This window comes from Triturus cristatus, chromosome 2_1 (assembly GCF_964204655.1).
Source record: "Triturus cristatus chromosome 2_1, aTriCri1.1, whole genome shotgun sequence".
NCBI lineage: Eukaryota > Metazoa > Chordata > Amphibia > Caudata > Salamandridae > Triturus > Triturus cristatus.
The window spans coordinates 846,887,845-846,909,908 of NC_140581.1; positions in this window are offsets into that span (position 1 = coordinate 846,887,845).

Sequence of the window (22,064 nt, forward strand, 5' to 3'; positions counted from 1 at the left end):
GGGTGGAGGTGGATGGTCGCACGCACTTTTTTGACCGTCCCGAGGCGGCTGGGGACTGGTTGGATACTCTACCTGGGGATCGGGGCCGGGGGGGTGGGGGGGGTGCGGTTGGCGGGGAGGGCTCGCCGGATCAGAACTGAGGGGTGAATAGTAGGCCTTGCTCTGGACAACATTCCTGTTACCATTCACTGACCGTGTATGTTCCCCTCCCATGGAGGTCGTGCGGGGTCCATTGGGGGCTTTCCCTCCTCCTCTGGGGGACTAGTTAGTTTTTCATCTATGGGGCGACAGGCACACTGCACTTTGGGGGGGCTGTCTGGGCTCATGCAGGGGTGCAGGGAGGGGGGAGTTCTGTTGGGATGGGTGGGCGGGGGTGGAGTGTTGTTTGTTTGCACCGCAAGGCGAACCCTTTACTGTATTGTTGTTTTTGAGATGCTCTTTGGGGGACGACTGATGGCTTCCATGTATGATGGGGGGTAGGGATTTGACTGTGTTATCATGGAACGTTAACGGACTGGGGGATAGGATTAAGCGTGGTGTGGTCCTGCAGTATCTGAAACGGATTTCACCAGATGTGGTCTTCCTGCAGGAGACACACCTTATAGGTAATTCCTTTCATGCCATGAATCGGCGAGGCTATCGCTTGGCGGCCCATTCGGGCTTCACCTCGGGCTCGCGGGGGGTGGGCATCATGATTAAGAACTCGCTCCCATTGGAGATTGATGAGGTGCGCCATGATGAGAGGGGACGTTACACTGTCTTGGTGGGTAGAATGGAGGGCAAAGTGGTCGTTTTTGTATCAGTGTACGTTCCGCCGGGGTTGCAATCTACCACGTTTGCGGACCTGGGGCGCCTCCTCCTTGACCTCCCGGGTGGGCTTCTGGTAGTTGGGGGAGACTTCAATGCGGTGGCTTCTGGGTCTATGGATCGTCATCCCCCCAGGGACCTCCCCCGGGTACAGGCGTGGCTGTCCGGCCTCTTAGATACACTAGGATTGGTGGATTGCTGGCGACTAAAGCATCCCGCGCAGCTGCAATACACCTTCCACTCGGGTGCCCATGGCAGCCTCTCGCGGCTTGATTATGTCCTTGTCCCTGCGGCCTATGCTGGGAGAGTGGGAGAGGTGCGCCATTTGGCGCGGGGTATTTCAGATCACTCCCCATTACTGTTGCACTTTGATGTCTTCCCGAGGGGGGAGGGCAGGGTAGCCCCAATCAATGCCTGGTACCTGCGCGACCCCACTATTCGAGCAGAATTGATCAAATCCTTGCAGCGGTACTTTGAGGAGAATGTGGGGTCTGTCCCTTCGGCTATCTCCCTTTGGGAGGCTTTTAAGATAGTTCTCAGGGGGGAGGCCCTCTCCCTTATCTCCCATGCCCGGAGGCGCGAGCGGGAGGAGGTAACCCGGGTGGAGGCCGAAATTACTGAACTAGAGGGTGACCTGGGGAGCGGGGTGACAGATGCCACATTGCATGTTCTACATCTCAAGCAGGCGGCCTATAGGGCCCTCGTCAGGGAGGCGGCCAGGGGCCTCAGTAGGGAGCAACAGGGGCGACTGTATGATGTGGGTGATAAGGCTGGTAAATTGATTGCGTGGTTGGACAAAAAGGAGAGAGCGAGTCGTGTGGTTCCGTTGATCGAGAGGATGGATGGTGTGTGTGTCACCGAGCCGGACGCCATTGTCTCCTGCTTCGCGGATTATTTCCGCGAGGTGTATTCCCCGGTTTCTCCCTGCTCGGAGGAGGATTCCCATGCCCTGCTTCGGGATATCGCGCTGCCCTCCCTTTCGGTGGAGGACAGGGATTCGCTGGACGCTCCTCCCACCTCGGACGAAATTGCCCTTGCTATCCGCTCGGTCGCATCTGGCAAGGCCATGGGCCCCAATGGCATCCCTATCGAGCTGTATAAGCTGCGACCGGATGTACTGGCGCCCCACCTGCGCGCGATGTTCCTGGCGGCCCGCTCGCGGGGTTCCCTTCCGCCGGACCAGCGTCTGGCCACGATCGTGGTGATCCACAAGGAGGGGAGACCCCGTGAGCGGGTCACATCCTATAGGCCCATCTCGCTCTTGAACGCGGAGCCCAAAATCCTCGCCAAGGTGCTGGCCAACCGGCTGGTCGGCGTGGTGGGCGATTTGGTCCACCAAGACCAGTCCGGCTTCATACCCCATCGTAACACGGCCCTTAATCTGCGACGCTTGCACGGGGTGCTCGCGCGTGTCCCGTTCGTGCGGGAGCCGGCCATCTTGGCGTCCTTGGACGCCACCATGGCGTTTGATACGCTCGAGTGGCCATACATCTGGGCGATGCTGGCGAAGTTTGGCTTCGGACCGGGCTTCATCGGCTGGGTCAAGTTGTTGTATTCCGGCCCACTGGCGCAGGTGGTGGTGAATGGACGAGTCTCGGCTCCATTCGCACTGGGACGGGGCACGCGACAGGGTTGCCCCCTGTCGCCGCTCCTGTTTGCACTGGCCCTGGAGCCCCTGGCGGAGTGGCTGCGGTGGCATCCCTCCATCCGTGGTCTCCGCTGGACCCCCGAGCATGAGGACCGTGTGTCTCTCTACGCTGATGATATCCTTCTATATCTCGCCTCCCCGCGTAAATCACTGATCGTCCTAGTCGATGTTTTGCGCTCATTCGGTCGCAACTCAGGCCTCGTCATCAACTGGGGGAAATCCTGTGTATATGTGCTTGCCGGGGAGGCTCCGGTCCTACCACGGGACTGTCCGATCCAGATTGCTTCCCAGGGGTTTCGGTACCTGGGTATATATATTACTCTGGACCCGGAGGCCCGCTACGAGCGGAATTTGCTACCCCCCCTCCAGCGCTTGAGGGAGGACGTGGTGCGTTGGCGGCGTCTGCCGCTTTCGCCGCTCGGCCGAGCGGCCTTGTTTAAGATGATGTCGTTGCCGCGCTTTCTGTACGCTCTCCAGAACACTATGGACTTGGTCCCGGCGCGTTACTTCCGAGAGGTGGAGAGTTTGCAGCGTCGCCTGTTCTGGGATGGGAGGCCACGTATTGCCTTGGCTAAATTGACGCTTCCGTGGTACGATGGGGGGGTCGCCCTCCCGGATATTAAACGGTATTACTGGGCCTCCCAGCTAGCTGCGATTAATCATGGCCTTTACGGGCCCGCCCTGAACCCGGCATTTGAAATGGACAAGATGCTCCTGCCCGGTGGCGACTACAATCGAGCGCTCTATTCTGGCGCGCCGGACCCTCGCCTGACGGGACCGACGCGTGTCATGGTGCGTGTATGGCACGCGGCTAACGCAGCTATCGGGTGGAAGGACCGTTTGACCCGGGCGTCACCGCTCTATGCGTCTGCGAGGTTGGGCTCCCTGTGGACCTCGAAGGGCTTCGAGAAGTGGGACACGATCGGTATCAGTACCGTGGGAGATCTCTGGACGAGGGGGGGATTCAAAACTTTCGAGACGCTGCAGACGGAGTTTCAGTTGCAAGGCAGTGAGTACTTTCGGTACTTACAAGTCCGCCACGCGCTGGGCTCCGTCTTCCCGGATGTCGCGTCCATTCCGGAGTCTTCCCCCCTAGAGGACAGAGTGCTGGATGGCCATGTCCCAGACAGCACGATCTCCCTTATATATAAAAAACTGATCAACGACCGATCGGGCCTGCTGACTGGCCTCCGCGAGGCCTGGGTTGCCGATGGGCTGGAATTGGATGACGAGGACTGGATTTCCGCGGTGGCCTCTCCGAAGGAGGTGGCCATCCCGGCTCGCCTTCGCTTCGTCCAGCTTAAGATCCTCCACCGGGTTTACGTGACGGGGCCAAGGCTTTTACGTATGGGCTTTGCTGAGGATGGACTGTGTAAGCGTGGCTGTGGTGCTTTGGCAACTTTCATGCATATTCTGTGGGAATGCCCAAAGGTGGAGCGATTCTGGCGTGGTGTGCACGAGGTCCTGCGAGTGGTTACGCGTGTCGCGCTGTTGCCTGAAGCGAGGAGATGCTTGCTGAATGTGTGGGAGCCAACCGACTACTCGGTTCCGCAGACGCGGTGGGTGACTCTGGGATACATGATAGCTAAGCGTGACATTGCTCAATTGTGGGGATCCCAGAGGCCCCCGGCGGTGTCGGCCTGGAAAGAACACATGGATTGGTGTATGTTTCGTGAAAAGGTGGTGTATGTTGCGAGGGGTAAGCCTGGGGCGTGGGTGAAAATCTGGGGCCCCTGGAACGCCTATCGCGGGGACATCTGCGAGCCGCCACTGCTGCCGGCTGCCTCACCAGCTCCGTCCCCCTAGCCGACCCCCTCCCCCAGCCATGGGCACGTGGTTCCCCAGTCCCTGATCTGTTCTCATTCCCCTCTTCAGAGTTTGGCGATTGGTTGGGGTCCCCCACTTAAGGAGCCCGTGCTGTCACTTGGGATTGCGGGTTGCCTTGCGGGTGTGGTTTTTTGTGTTGTTGTGTTTCAATAAAAGGAAACCGTATTGTGGGTTTGGAGTTATGTGGCCTGCACTGCTGACATCTCCTGATTTACCCTTTTTGCACCACCAAGAGATTTTTCTGTATGTATGTCATATGCTTCTGCCACTCTAGCGGCCGGCCAGATGGTTGTAGGCCCATACCTGTAACTATTTGAGATTGCAATAAACGGTTTCAAAAAAAAAAAAAAAAAAAGAATGTTATTGTAGGTGATGTGTTAGGACACTGTTACCTATTTCACAAATAAGGGGAAACACTTGTGCTATAAATCTTAGATTGTTCTATAGGCAGATGGAATTGAGTACGTTTCATCAACAGTGTGGTACTTAGTTTGAGTTTGTATCTTTACTTTTTATGTAGAATGGATTTTTACTGTGTGTTTTCTTTTAACAGCCCTGATGATGTCCCATGGGGCACGAAACGCGTAGGCTGGCTGTATAGAAATCTCTGATTGATCTGTATTTTGAAGATATTGGAACAAGTGTCAACTGAGATGAATAAATGTCAATAAAGACAAGTGAACAAGGAAGATTGAGTTGGAACTTGGTTTATTTATGGATTTCGATAACTGGAAAAAATTATAAGAACTGTATGCTCCTTCTGTATACATTGAATATGTAGATAGTACATCAGATGCAAGGGGGCCTTTGAGACCAATAAATATGTGATTGAGAAGTAGGGAGATGACAACAAAAATTATAAATGACTCAATACTGTAGTACATAGAATCCATAGTTGTTTCCCATGGTGGCTGAGGTTGTTTGCCATTGGTGTCCTGGCTTTCATCTGTGGAAAAGCAGTCAAAGAATTCTCAGAGAGGTGGTGTGGGGAGCAAGAACTTGGAACTGAACAGCCAAGCAATTTATTGTCTACCCCAGTGCTAACTTTTCAGTTAATGTAAAGTACTTTAATCTTGCAGAAAAACAAAATAATGCACAGCTCAATAGGGTTCTCAGTTACAGGTTTGTAATCTTACTTACATACCTCGGTGAGGCTCAACATCCTTATCGGTACCCTCTGCTAGCCATCAGAGTTTCCTAATGTCTACAGCCCCTGGTGTATAGGATGGTTGTAGGCACTGTTAAGCGCAGGGGCAGCTCTTTCAAAAGTAGCCTAGTGTCTAGATGTGCAAATCAGTTCAAATAACTTGTACCAACTTGGGTACATCTGGTAAAACTCTTACGTTCATATTGCAGAATTCTTCTATGGTTTCAGTTTCTTGTTCCACTCACAGTTATGCCCAGCTTTTATCTTCTCACTTTAGGTACAGTTCTGAGCGTGTGGGCTGGCACATTCAACGTTCCTGCTCCTGGGTCAATAGATCCTCTAAGTGCATGAAGGTGGGGGGGCATAGTGGTGAACACACTTGGAACTGGGCTGCTAGGCAGAATCAGAAAGCCAGAAACACATTGAGCTTCTCCGCCAAGACATCCTCCCCTCCTGTGGGGCCAGATACTCTTCTTTCTTCTCTCATCCTGTAGGCTGGATTTCCGGCATACTCTGAGCTCCTCTAGCAGAAAGTGCAGTCTTCAGGTGATGTGCCCTCATCTTTGAGAGAGTTGCTGCCATACATACACCAGAACTGGTCACACAACAGTCCTTCAAGTACTCTACGGAGCATGACCTTCATTAGTTGGGCAGAACTTTGAAATAGAACAATGTGGATTCCACATTTGTACTCATTGTATAGACAGAGGATTTGGATCCACTGTCTGAGGTTTCAGAAATTGTTTTAGTTGTTTCTCTTTCAAATATAATTTCCTGGCTGCTTCGCAGACACAGCTTTTGTGCAAGGTAATGGCTCTCACAGTATGTAGCAATGAGTCAGGCTCCGAATAGGAATATCCAAAACAAAGGAACCATGGAGGGATAGATTTATGCACCTGGCCTCAGGAAACAGAAATTGCAGTCCTACCCATCCCTACCATCTACCAAGTGATAAGTTCCATGAAAGAACAAATAAGCACCCTTTGATAAGAAGGTTCTCATTGGAATCCCTATCTCCATCTTCCCTCTCTTCAGTGTCTGGGTCTCCACAGGAATACATGAAATTTCCTTCAACTGTCTGGGGCAGTTGTATCTACACTTCATCTGGTGTCATGCTTAATCTGGGGACTTCAAAGATGGATACCAGTGCTCCCAAAACTCACACTCTCACCAAATGTGCTACAAACCCATGTACACTCTGCACATACATCCACTAGACACACACACAGAATATAAGTGCAAGGTTTGGGTTCACTTTAAGTAACCTAACACAAAAAGAGTCAGTAAACAACATTCTCTCCAGACTCAAACAAAAAGATCTGGCCATACTTAAGATTCACAAAAACTCTGTATGCTGCTACCAACACATTATGAGACTTTCCTGGTTCCCGTACAGCAGTTCCAAGGATGTTTGGACAAAAACATTTTTTTTAAACTATTGTGGCACAAAACTGTTTTTACAAGTGTATTGAGATGTTAGAAATACTGTGAGCATAAATATTGAATGTTAGCATAATATTTGTAGCCTTGTTTTGAATAACGTTTTAAAATATATATTTTACTTAATATTGTATATAAGGTTGTTTTTAAATATAAATGTTTTATAAATATATTTATGAATTCTTGCAATATTTATTTGATATCTATTTTAAATTGCAAAATATTTTCAAATTATTTAGTTTTTTGTTTGCACTTTTAAAATTTGTTTTATTAATTGAAAGGGAGAATGTATTAAATATTGCGGGGCAGATTTACAAGCCCCTTGCGTCACTCTTGCGTCATTTTTAACATGGAAAAAGTGACGTCAGGGTGGTGCAAGGGGCTTGTAAATAAGCCCCTGATTCTTTTTAGATTATGTGATTTCATGTTTTGATTGTTTTAATTGAAAAAAGATTAATAATATTTCTATTAGTGGGCAACTGGATTTATCCTGGAATATGGTGTGGAGATTTCTTATTGTCTTATACCTATATTTAATGTTATGTTTTAGTTTTTAATTGTTAGATTTGTATTTTTAAATGTTTGTTTTAAGTGCATCTTAAAATTTTAGTTTTAAAAATGTTACATTTCATATTAAACATGTAGAAAATAGTTTTTGTGTTTGAACCTTTTTTAATATGAAAATATCATTTAAATACATTCTTAAATCATTTTTAACATTTCTTTTTTTTAAATGATTCACATTAATCTAAAATATATTTGAAATGTGTGCATATGTGTAGTTATTGTGTATATATATATATATATATATATATATATATATATATATATAATAATGATGACCCCAACTACCCTGTAGCTAGACACTGTGGGAATGCAAGTGATCTCTCCTACTGTGTTACCGATACTGTACCCAAAAATCCGAGAGGAGGTAATAGACAACAGGCACTCCGTAGACTTGAATCCAAATACATAATTCTGTTTAATACCAAAATTCCCAATGGTATGAATGCTGATGAAGCTGTATCTGTACATCTGTAGTCCGTATCTGCCTGTCCTGTTCCATACCCAGCGTCTATACTTTTTTACTTCAGGCTCACCTGTTTTTCTTTTGTAATATTTTTTGAGTTACTTGGTCTAGTTGTATACCCAGATTTTTTCAGATATGTGATATCTTTCTAATAGGTTTACCACGTGTTTCTTTTGTCTTTCGCCTTTTCTAAAATTTATTTTATGTATAGATCAGAGTTTTTCTCTTTCTTTTTTTGTTATGCATACATTTCTCCTTTCAATTCTTCTTTTCATTTGAAGGTATTTAGTTTGAATATTGTTTTTGTATTTTTCAGCTCCTTATTGTCATTAAGATAAGAGATTGTCCAGCCGCAGAACGATTTCTATTAGCCCACTTGGGCGTTACAATGTATGAGATGACTGTGTATTGATTTTCAATTTGATTCCAATTGGTCTTTATATATGTATTCAATTTATGAATGTATATCTTTATTATCTAACAGTCATCCATCGAGGTGATCCGTTCCCTTTTTCTGGACTATACCTACGTATTATCACGGTATTTTCTGTTTAAGAGGATGAATTATACAGTATTATACTTTTAGAGATACTAACAATATTCATAGGTATGTACACTCAAATTAATGTGAAAAGAAATAATGTAGATGTATGCTTAAGACAATGTGAAAAACGTAAAATAGTCTGTTTTCTGAGCAGATATCTGGGTAGAGTGTACACTTCTATGTCTCTGTGTTTACCGTTGTCATGACGATTTTTCAAGTAACTCGGCATTTAATGGCTGTCGAAGGTGAAGCCCGTCGTAGTGATAAAGGCGACTTGCCGTCGAAACGCGTTGTGGCCTTCCTTGTGAAATAAACCCTCTTTTTGCTTTATCCTCACGGAGTCTACGCCTATCATCATTTTCCTTGGCAGGGTCGGTTGCATATATATATATATTCACTGAAAAAACCATAGGTTTCAGGGGCGTTATAGTTAGCTGGACTTTTCACTCGTACAAAACCATTGAAATTCCCCCGTTATAGTTAGTTCAGGTAACTATAACTCGCGCGCCCGCAATGCACTGCTGATGACATCACATATTACATCACTCATGACATGGTCAGTGACATCACTCATGACATCACTGATGACATCACTGATGACATCTCAAATTACATCACTGATGACATCATCCAGTGAATGTGTGTTTTTCTGAAAATTACATATGTTTTATATATGTATATCTCAAGGTCGATTGAAGAATAAATGAGTATATAAGTGTCTAAATGGATGATTTGTTTTTGAAAAATTGATTGTATAACTGACTGATTAAGTGTATCTCAGTGAATACATGGCTTAGTGAGTAATGTTTAAATGTGTAAATATTTATATCAGTCTCTCACTTTGTGTATAAGTGGCTGCATGGGTTGGTGAGTAGCTACATGAGTGTCTATATAGGTTATTAGTTGGTTTTTTGAGTATCAGTATGAGTGTCTGAGTGTCTGTATGGTTCGGTGAGGGGTATTACGTAGTGCATAGGTGCATGAATGAGTGACTCACTGTTTGTATGTGTTGAAGACAGCATGTGTGCAGGACTGTATGGGTGGATGAGTGTGTGCATGAGTGTGTTAGTGAGTGATAGACTGTCTCAATAGTGTCTTTATGAATAACTACATATGTTTTAAACTAGTATATGTGACTATTGGTGTATATAAGTGAGTATATGTGAGAGTGAGAGATTGAAAGAGTTCCTGTATGAATATGTATGTGTTTCTATAAGTGATTGTTTAAAAGACTAAGTATGTGTAAGTTTCTGTAGAAGTAAGTGTGGTGGTGTGTGTATAACTGTATATGCAAGTAAATGGATGTTTGATTCTTTATTAGCATGAGTGACTATGTATGTGAGTAACTCTATGGATGAGTGGCGTTGTGTAACAGGATGTATAGGTGTGTGAGTACATATGATGAGTGAGTACATGTATGAGTGACTGTATAGGACTGTTGGTGAATGAGTGGATGTGTATGTGGATCTTAGAATTTTCTGAACAGGTTGTTGTAACTGGTATTGGTATGTCCATTGTTTTGAACATTGTAGTTTCTATTTTTGAATGTGTGTATCAAAGGTTATATTAGGGGAAGAGGAGGTCTGCCACTCTATCACAAGGATGATGTCATCAGAGATGTCATTTGAGATGTCATGAGTGATGTCATGAGTGATGTCACTGACCATGTCATGAGTGATGTAATATGTGACGTCATCAGCAGTGCATTGCGGGCGAGCGAGTTATAGTTAGCTGAACTAACTATAACGGGGGAATTTCAATGGTTTTGTACGAGTGAAAAGTCCAGCTAACTATAACGCCCCTGAAACCTATGGTTTTTTCAGTGAATTTCTAAGGTTTTTTAAATGCTAATTCCTAACTATAACGTGCCTGAAACCTGTGGTTTTTTCAGTGAATTTCAAAGGTTTTTTAAATGCTAATTTCTAACTATGCCTACAGAGATAGGACATGTGAAGAAAGAAGAAAAAACGCACAGAAAGAAAAAAAAGAAATGCAGAAAGAAGCAACAGAAGTCCTCAAAGACGAAGAAAAGTGCAGGAAGAAGGATAACGTGCAGAAAGAACAAACAGAAGAGCAGAAAGCCTTGTTGCAAAATCATCCTGTACCCTCAACTTTTTCAGACGGATACTGGTGGTAACTGAGTCTGACTAACCAGTCCTAGAGCTAGTGCTATGTTAAAAGACACTCAGAATACAGTGAAAACACCTACATACACTAGGGAACACTATGCGTTGGGGTCCCCCTGTGATCAGCATGACCTCCTCTGTAAGCCCCTAGTATATAATAGGGCAGGGGATTAAAACTACCTCTTAAAACGCGCCACAGGGCGTGTTTGCACACGTCACCTCAGGCCCCGTCCCCTCACTTTCCCACTGTGTAAACACGCCCTGTGGCCATTTTAAGTTGGGAGATTAAGTCCCCTTGAATCCTGAGGGTCCAACTAGACCACTAGGTACCTCCAGTAAGCGCCACAGAGCTGCGTTGCAGAGAGATGGAAAAAGGGACACGGCCTAGACCACCTCTCTGCAACGCAGCGGAGTGGTGCTTACTGGAAGCACCTGGTGGGCTAGTTGGCCCCCAGGGTCCCTCAGGATTGAAAGGGAATTATTTCCCCAACTTAAAACGCGCCACAGGGCGTGTTTGCACACGTCACCTCAGGCCCCGTCCCCTCCCTTCACCACTGTGTAAACGCACCCTGTGGCCGTTCTAAGTTGAGAGATTAAGTCCCCTTGAATCCTAAGGGTCCCTAGGGTCAAACTAGCCCACTAGGTACCTCCAGTAAGCGCCACAGACCAGAGGTGTAAAAAGGGGCGTGGCCTCAGAACACCTGTCTGCAACGCAGCTCCCTGGCGCACACTGGAGATACATGTTGGGCTAGATGGCCCTCAGGGACCCTCAGTATTGAAGGGGAATTAATTCCCCAACTTACAACTGGCCAGGGGGCGAGTTTGCAGAGTGCTGCAAGGAGGGGGCGTGGCCTCCAGCACAATACCAGTCTTTTATTTATTTTATTTTTTTAAGAAGGAGGGCTGTGTGGCCCCCCTTCTTTTTCTAATTTACTGGCCCTGTGGACCCCATCCCCCAGGGCCTGCACCCTAATTTTTTTTGTTGAAAAAAAGAAATTTGGTCCTCCCAAGGCCTTAATCAGCCCCGGGGACCCCAACCCTCGGGTCATGGCCTTTTTTTAATTTAAATTCTTTAGGAGGGGGCTGCGTTGCCCCCCTCCTCAGGCCACTTATGGCTCCAGGGACCCCATCCCAAGGGGCCGGCCTTTGTTTTTTATTATTTTAAAAATATATATATTTATAGAAACACCTAGGACATGCTGGACAAACCGTATGTACCTATCACCATGAAGATTTGCGTGATATTCATTAAAAGGCGACTATGCATAGAATGAATCCACATGGAATGTATTTACACCGCTAGTGAAGCCCTGACGTGTCTGATGCCCTACCGTGCTTAATCCCGGCGCCCCCGCCGGTGGGTACTCTCCAAGTAGACACCCTTGTCGTTTATTTATACAAACATGGGTAGCTATTGACGGTAACATTTAATATACACGCGCACCAAGCCATTCAAAGGGGATTCGACAAAAATACTTTTTATTTTACTCTCTGGAAAGGAGACGAACCTCACTTGAGAGTCACAGCGTGCTCCTGGCTGAGCCCAATGCTGTGTTACACCCACCAGTGCCCACCGATTGCCTCACACGTCTGTGTTGTATTCCACTAGCTAGTGCGTATGCTATGACACTCTCTAGCCCATGTGCACTGTAACACCACCCCGGGAATATGTCATGCCACACTTGCCTTCGCACGGGTTATATTGCCCCATCTAACGTGCCTTCCTCGATGTGTATGTTATAACGCACAGCGCTTTGCCATACATATTACAATCTGGGATCCATATCTTTGTCACAGTGCATATGCAACGTTACACTCCCCAGCACATATTTTATATTACAACTTTAGAGACTAGTTATGTTACACAACACTGCCCTGTGCATATTACACTCCAAGGCACATATCGCATAGCACGCGCTAGTGCCTGTGCTATCTCGCGCTCTCCAATGAATCTGTCATTGCGCACAATGTATTGCATATTATATTTCACACACCGGTTCATCTTATATCACACTTTTTGGTGCATAGTTTATACCATACACTACATCTAGTTTTCATTTTCAATCGTGCTCTCAGGACTATGTTCTATATAACACTGCGTCCACCTACCCATTCCACGGGCATTACATTTTGCGATGGGGGTGGAGGGTCAGGGGGTGTTTCTGCCAAGTGAGCCCGGAGTCACAGTCACAAACGTCTTCTTCTTCCTGAATAAAAGTGAGATTATGCTGCATACTTGTTCATATTTTAAGTAGTCCGCACAGACACACATTTTAAAAACAATAAAGTTCCTAATACCCACCTTCTCTGAACAGTTAGCTTGCTGCCCCATCCACCTCCTCCCTATCCTCTGTTGTCTGAATCCATGGACTAGCCTCCTCCCTCCTGCCATGCATGGTCTGATGTGCTGCCACTGCCCTCCATTTAGCATGATGTACCAGTCCACTCCTCCTGCCCTCCATTGCCCAATTCTATGGCCCATCATTGACCTCCTGCTTAGCCTCTGTGCGTAGCTTGCTGTTCCTATTCTCCTTCCCCCTGCCCTCCGATGTCTTTGTGCATGCCCCTGCTCCATCCTTTTTGCCCACTATGTTCCATGGACCTGCCACTCCTATATACTCTGAGTGTTCTGTTGAGCTGCCACTCCCCTCCCACCTGCCTAGCATTGTCAAATGACTGTAACCTGTCCCTGCCACCTCCACCCTGCCTGTCCACATGCCATGCCCCTATCCCCTTCCTCCTGTCCTCCATGGTCCATTTTACTGCCACACCCTTCTGCCCTCCCTGATCTGTTGTGCTGCAACTGCTCCTCCTGCCTGCCCCGCGCGGTCTGTTGTGAGGCCCCTTTCCCTGAACTCTCTTGTCTGTACCCAGGTCCTGACCCTCCCTTCTATCCTCCATGGTCCTTTGTGCATTCCCCTGCACCCTCCTTCTTGCCCATCATAACCATTGTGCTGCCACTAACCCTCCCGCTTGCCATGCATGGTCTTCTGTGCTGCCATGGCCCCTCCCACCTTCCCTGTGTGGTCAGCTAGCTGCCCCTGACCCCCTCCCACCTTCCCTCCATGGTCTGTCTGTATGCCACCATAGTCTCATTGTTGCTCTCCATGGTGTGTCTTGTTTCTAGTGCCCATCCTGCCTGACCTCCATGGTCATCTTGCTGCTCCTGCCCTGCCACCTTGCCCCCAGCCCTCTGTTTCCATGTGCAGACCCCCTATTCCCTCCCTCCTGGCTTGTCTGTTCCATTGTAATGCCCCTGATCCGTCCCTCCTGCCCTTTATGGTCTGTTATACTGCATCTTTCTCTCCTGTCTGTCCATTATGGTCAGCTAGCTACCATTGCCTCTTTCCCATCTGTTCTCTGTTGTCCATGTGGATGGTCCTGTCCCCTCCCTATGGCTTTCTATGGATTGTTGTGCTGCACTCCCGTCCCGCATGCACTGTGTGGTGTATTGTGCTGCTGCAAACCCTGATGCCTGCCCTGTAGGGTCAGTTTGGTGTACCTCTCTATATCCCTCCTGTCCTCTGTTATCCGAGTCCATGTCCCAACCCAAATTCCTCCTGCCTACCATGATTCAATGTACCATACTTGTGAACATTTTGAACTTGGTAAGAGGGAGATTTTGAAAAAAAACTGGGGTATTGATTTTCCCCTTTGAGTTACATTGAAAAAGAGGAGATTGTAGACAGGAGACAGATCAAATAAAGCCCATTTGAGCTTAAAAACATTGGACATTTCCTGGCTGAAACGGGTCTGTTGGCTTGTATGGTTGTACTACCACTGCCTCTTCCTTCTGCCCACAATGGTCTATTATATTGCCACAGCCTCTCTTGCCAGTCCTGTATTGTTGGTTTGTTGCCCCTGCCCCCCTTTCCACTGCCCTCCATAGTCTGTTGTGCTGCCACTGCCCTTCCTGCCTGCCCAGTGTGGTCAAATTGTTGCCTCTGCACTCTCCTACCTGCCTTCAATTTTCCGTGCCCCTGGCCTCTTCCTCTCAACAGTATCCTAATGAACAACTAGATTGCTAACATTCTATATTTATTATAAAAGTGTGGATCGCCTGACGTCATCTTGTTGTAATCAGAACTGTAATACCTAGAGCATTTCCTTTAATAATTACATATATGAGAGGGTCTTATTTGCATCAAAATTATGGTTAGTGCTCTAAAAAACTAAAATGAGGACATATTTTCTGAGTTTTCAAAGAGCGACAAAGCACTTTTAAATTATTTGTTATCTTTATTTTTTTTATCCAGTTGACCACTTGATTAAATGTTGCACTTAGGGGAGAGAATGTTGTGTTACTTCCAGAGCTGCAGACTTTGCAACTGGGGAACCAGGTTGGAGTTTCTGCTTCAGCTCAACATTCTGTGATTGTGGTCAAATCACTTAATCTCCCCATGTCTACAACCAAAATGAATTTGATCTTGTGTGATGTAACCAATGCTCATGTAAAGCATTCCAATACCTGACAAATCTGCACTATATAAAACTGCACATACTCAAAAAATAAGTGTTTTGCACACTTCTGTCATTGGGCTACATGTGGGCTACATCTGGGTGATATTTGTGCTGCATTTAGGCTCTTTTGTGTCTGGTGGCCATCTTGGGAGATTTATTTGTTATGAAGTTTCCTATTTTCCTCATTTACTGCAGTCTCCTCAGTAGGAAATGCTTTCAGTTTTTTACTTTGATTCCATCAAGAAGGTATTCAGATATGTCACACATTTGCCATAAATTCTGAATGTTAGCACTCTAGTTGCTCATTAGATCACTGTAGTAAAGCTACTGCTCACCACGGAAGTCTGCTGCTGGTATTAAAAGTGCGTGTTTCAGTCTGCATATCAGAATGTTTTAATGAAATAGAAGAGGATTTGAGAAGTCACTCAAAATGTGCCCTAATTTTTCTTTCTTCAGCACTAATCATAATTTCTATGGCAAAATGAACCCCCTCATTGTGTTCCTTTTTAAATTAAATGTTTTAAGTGTTACCAGTTTATTCCAATCAAGATGGCTTCAGGTGTGCCATACTTTTGTCATAAGTAAGACAGTGAGCGCTCTAGTTGTTCTTAAGAACACTCTGGGACATTCTGTCATTAGGCTATACTTGGGCTACATCTGGGTGATATTTGGGCTACATTTGGGCTCTTTTGTCTCTGGTGGCCATCTTGGGAGATTTATTTGTTATGAAGTTTCCTAATTTTCTCATTTACTGCAGTCTCCTCAGTGGGAATACTTTCAGTTTTTTATTTTGGTTCCATCAAGAAGGCATTCAGATGTGTCACACATTTGCCATAAATTCTGAATGTTAGCACTCTAGTTGCTCATTAGATTACTGTAGTAAAACTACTGCTCACCAGGGAAGTCTGCTGCTGGTATTCAAAGTGCATGTTTCAGTCTGCATGTCAGAATTTGTTTATGAAATAGAAGAGGATTTGAGAAGTCAAAATGTGCCCTAATTTTTCTTTCTGCAGAACTAATCATAATTTCTATGGCAAAATGAACCCCCTCATTTTGTTCCTTTGTAAATTAAATGTTTTAAGTGTTACCACTTTATTCCAATCAAGATGGCTTCAGGTGTGCCATACTTTTGTCATAAGTAAGACTGTTAGCGCTCTAGTTGTTCGTTAGAACACTCTGGGACATTCTGTCATTGGGCTATACTTGGCTACATCTGGGTGATATTTGGGCTAAATTTGGGCTCTTTTGTCTCTGGTGGCCATCTTGGGAGATTTATTTGTTATGAAGTTTCCTAATTTCCTCATTTACTGCAGTTTCCTCAGTAGGAAATACTTTCAGTTTTTTACTTGGTTCCATCAAGAAGGCATTCAGATGTGTCACACATTTGCCATAAATTCTGAATGTTAGCACTCTAGTTGCTCATTAGATCACTGTAGTAAAGCTACTGCTCACCAGGGAAGTCTGCTGCTGGTATTCAAAGTACATGTTTCAGTCTGCATGTCAGAATTTTTTTATGACATAGAAGAGGATTTGAGAAGTCAAAATGTGCCCTAATATTTCTTTTTGCAGCACTAATCATAATTTCTATGGCAAAATGAATCCCCTCATTGTGTTCCTTTGTAAATTAAATGTTTTAAGTGTTACCACTTTATTCCATTCAAGATGGCTTCAGGTGTGCCATACTTTTGTCATAAGTAAGACTGTTATCGCTCTAGTTGTTCGTTAGCACACTCTGGGACATTCTGTCATTGGGCTATACTTGGGCTATATCTGGGTGATATTTGGGCTACATTTGGGCTCTTTTGTCTCTGGTGGCCATTTTGGGAGACTTATTTGTTATGATGTTTCCTAATTTCCTCATTTACTACAGTCTCCTCAGTAGGAAATACTTTCAGTTTTTTACTTTGATTCCATCAAGAAGACATTCAGATGTGTCACAAATTTGCCATAAATTCAGAATGTTAGCACTCTAGTTGCTTATTAGATCACTGTAGTAAAGCTACTGCTCACCAGGGAAGTCTTCTGCTGGTATTGAAAGTGCATGTTTCAGTCTGCATGTCAGAATTTTTTAATGAAATAGAAGAGGTTTGAGAAGTCACTCAAAATGTGCCCTAATTTTTCTTTCTGCAGCACTAATCATACTTTCTATGGCAAAATAAACCCCCTCATTTTGTTCCTTTTTAAATTAAATGTTTTAAGAATTACCACTTTATTCCAACCAAGATGGCTTCAGGTGTGCCATACGTTTGTCATAAGTAGGACTGTTAGCGCACTAGTTGTTCTTTAGAACACTCTGGGAAGCTGCAGTAGAACACAAAGGAATCAACTGACAGTCTCTGCCCTTGTTGGATGTACATGTTTTACTGAGAATGTCAGACTTCATTCTCACATGACTGAGAAAGATAATGTGAATTTACAGAAAATATGCTCTCAGTTAGCTTATAGATCACCTTCCAAACCTCTGTGGGAAAAGCATGAGAAAATAGTTTTCTCTCAAACATGATTCATGATATCACAGCAGAAGGCTTTTTCACATGGTAAAATCACCTTAGAACACACCACAATTCCTAAAATGAATATGGTACCATCAACAAATGATTTATAATGTAACTAAAGTCTTAAAACCTTCTTTTTAACTGCAATGCTTTTTAATGAGGTGCTATCATGTATATTGGTCCCAAGATGGCTGCCAACACTTCTTGGATAAAGTGCTGACAGCCAATCAGATCTCACGATGAGATGTGTGGTTAGGCTCCGCCCAGATATATATGTGATTTTACTTTTGATTTTCTCAGGAACTACGGAACGGATTTACACCATTTAAGCAAAAGGCACATGCCTGACCTGAGGACTACCTCTTTGCCAAATTTAAAGCCGTTCGGGCTGTACCTTCGACTAAAGGTCCTATGGGAAAATGCATGGGGAAAACGCGTTTGGGACCCCCATGTTTTCTCAGCCCCCGCTTGACGAATCACCCCGAGACTTTCAGGGTAGGAGCTGAGCGGAGCGCCCCATTAGTTTTGAAAATTTCACGAAGATAAGTCAACCGGCGCCAAAGTTATTAAAAATAGAATTTTCAGATTTCCTATGGGAACTCGGTCCTAACTATAACTATCTACTGGCGACCGCCAGTAGATAATATACATATTTTTTTGCAGTTTTATTAAATGTTAATATTTTAGACATTATTTATTAATATTATTTATTTTTAAGTTTTTACAAAATTTTAATCTCAATTTATTTAGCTTCTTATCTTGAAATGTTTATATTGTTTATATTATTAAACAAGTTGGTTAAAAAAAGAAAAATCTTGTCTTTTTACATTTATTATTGTTATGTTTTAGTTTTTATAAGAATATTCATTTTTTAATGTTTGATCTTATTCTCTTTAAATTGCATGACTTGTGTTTGTTATGCTTTATTTCATATTACATTCATTTTATTTTTTGAGTATTTAACTAAATGTTCATTGTAATTAACATTTATTAATCCTTTATTGCTTTTAATAATTTTGTAAAGTGATGTATAGTTTTGTAGGAATAGTACATTTGAACCCTTTAGTCACTAACACCTTACCCAAAATAGCAAATCTGACCTTTTTAGTGTCCAACATAATTTCTAAAGTAGTATAGATTAGAGTGGGAATAATAAATCTGACCGCTTTAGTGTCCAACACCTTCTTCAAAATGGTTTGTAGTTTGAGCTTGTGTACACTGTGTGTTTTTTTTTAAATTCTTTATTTTAGACATCCAACACACACATTATATTTGCAATAAATACACTTAAACAATATACATTTCAATACGTATGTACAAGATATCAGGTGTTTATTTTTACACCCTCCCCTCCTTCTAAGCTAAACCACCCCGTGACCCCCTACCCTTCCCACCCCTCCCCCTCTTCCCTTCGAAACCAAAGGAATGTTAATTTTGGGTTAAACCTTAATGTGCCCTAAACATTGGTGCTTGGTACGTAGTAGAATCTCGTTTCAATCTCTCTTTAGCATCACAATTAATCTCAATTAATATTATGTCAATAAATCAGATGAATTATATCAAATCAAATCGTAACCTCATTAGTCTAGTTAGTTATTGGTAACCACATTTCAAGTCCTCTTTTTTTGGCTTTTAGACACCTTCGTTTGTATACCGCTTTTTCCCAACGGTAAGTAGCTAGTAATTTCCCCAGCCCACAGTGTACTGAAGGAGGTTCTTTATCTAACCAAACACTAGCCAGGCATAGCCTGAACACTGCCATAGCTGCGAAAAGCAAAACCCGGTTTGGTTCAGTCATTACTTGGTTGCTTACCCCCAACACAATTACTTGCGGCGTAAGATCCACCTCAAACCCCAGCATAAGCTTGATATAGTTACCCACCTCGGTAACCAAAGATAGTAATCGCGGACAGGTTGCAAACATATGTACACTATCAGCGGCAAGCCATCCGCATTGAGAGCAATGTATACCTGTAGAGCCTCCCCATTTAAAAATCCGTGCTGGAGTGATGTACAAATTAAGCCAGGTTTTAAAGCATTGTACTTGTAGACTTGCCAAGAAAAATGCAGTCTGACTTAACAGTAAAGAATCCTCGGATTCCCCTACCCCTGTTTGCAACAAATCCTGCCAGCGATTGGTATGTTTCATGAAATCATCCCCCATTATATTGTTAAATAATTTACAAAATTTAGATATTGGTGATGAAGCCCCTAATGTCACATCCAGTAAGGGAACTCTATGACACTAATTGCCTTCTTGGATAAATAATCCCTCACTTGTAAATATTTGAAAAATGGTTATTTCCTATCCCGAATTTCCTCTGAATTGTATGAAAGGAGTGTGTTTTATTATCCTCCATAAGATCACCAATATACCTTGCGCTCTTGTCAATCCATATTTTCATATATCCATCTTGGAAAATTTCATGCAGTAGATCATTATCAGCCAAGGGGGTATATCTGTGTATCCTGCTTATTTTAAATGTCTTCCTAACTGCCGTCCAAACCTTGAATGCTCCCAGCAACATTTTAAATTTCACTCTTTTAAAATAAGCAAAATCTATATGACGCATGAGACAGCCATTGTCCTCTGCCCTTAATACTAGCCTATATATAGAAATATTGGATGCTTCCTCTGTTACTGCCGTCTCTCTTCCAAATAAATCAGCCATCTGTTGTAAAGCTGCTGCCCAATAATAAACCTGGAGATTCTGAACAGACCAGCCCCCTCGATCTTTGGGTAGAGTCATAAATCTTAGTTCTCTGTGGGGTCGTTTCCCGGCCCACAAAAATTTAGAGATTATTTGATTGAATGCAGAGAACCAGACCTTATTTATTTTGACTGGAATAGCTCTTAAACAGTATAACATTTTGGGCAGGAATAGCTTCTTAACAACATTACACCTCCCTAGGAGTGTAAGGTACAGGCCATTCATTCTGTTAAAATCTGCTTTAGTCTTTTGTAACATAGGCTCCAGGTTGATTTGCACAATTTTGTCGATGTTGGCACAGATCTCAACCCCCAGATATCTGGCATTTTCCACTACCTGTGTATCATCCAAGTCTCTTCTAGAATTTTTGACAATCATCGTCTTATCCTCATTAAGACAATACCCTGAGATTTTACCAAAATCTTTTGCTTCCCTTTCAACTTTATTAATAGCCTCTAATGGGTTAGCTGTAATTATAGCTAGGTCATCCGAATATGCTAGAATCTTAGTATCTCCTCCAATAGAGTGGATGGCCTGTATCTTGTCATTCTCTGCAATTATTTTAATTAAAGGATCTATATAAAGTGCAAATAATAGCGGGGAGCAGGGGCATCCTTGCCGCGTACCTCAAGTAATTTTAATTAAATCAGATGTGAAGCCCATCATAGCTATTCTAGCCATGGCTTCCTGATACATACATCTGATAGGTCCAATAAAACCCTTGCCCAAACCTTTCCTTTCCATAATTGCCCATAAAAAGGGCCAGGAGACCCTATTGAACGCTTTTTCAGCATCATGTAGTGTTGCAGTTATAGTCTCCTGAAACCTTTGTATAATAAAACAGCGTGATTATATGCTGAATGTGTTCCTTCGTGCCCCTTCCCGGGACAAACCCATATTGGAAAGGGGATACTAGCTTCTTGATAACTATGGCTAGCCTATTAGCCAAGATTTTAGAAAATAAAATTACATCGCTATTAACCAAAGTAATTGGCCGGTACGATCCCAATTCCTTTATGGATTTACCTTTTTTAGGGAAGACTATAATATTTGCATTTTTCCAGGAATCGGGGGCCAACAGATCCTATTGTGCTCTACAAAATACCTCCAACATGAGTGCCATAATCTGTGTCATAAACTTTTTATAGAATTCCCCTGGTATTAAATCGGTTCCCACATCTTTACCTAATGTTATAGAATCTATTGCTGCTTTTGATTCGTCCTTGGTAAATGGCGCATCTAAACTATCTCTTTCCTCAGGAGATACCTGATCAAAAATGTGTCTCCTTAGATAATCTTCAATTTCTTGATCCCTATCCCTAATATCTCAGCATATAATCTTTGATAACATTTTTTAAATGCAGTGAGGATGGCATCAGGCTCACTTACCATACCTACACTAGGATCTCTAATTTCACTGATCCGAGTTTGTACTATTTTCTCCCTAGCACATACAACACGTAAATGACCCACCCTCTCACTATTCTCATAAACCCTATTCCGCCACGCCATATACTTTCCAGCCAAATTCTTGATAGATATCTCAGTAATGACAGATCTAGCAATGATAATCTTTGATTTGGCTCTCTCCGGTTCTGCCCCTTCAGACAATACCTCTATTAATTTGGCTTCTGCCTTACCCAAATCCTCATACAGGGTTTATAACAGGGTTTTATCCTTCCTTTGTGCCTCCCAGCCATACTTAGATGTTTCTCCTCTGACCCCCTGCTTTTAATGTATCCCACACTATGCTTATATTAGTGCTCCCTAAATTCTCTCCAATTAACCTAGGAATCCATTCCTCAAAGTGCTGTATATACTCTTCTTC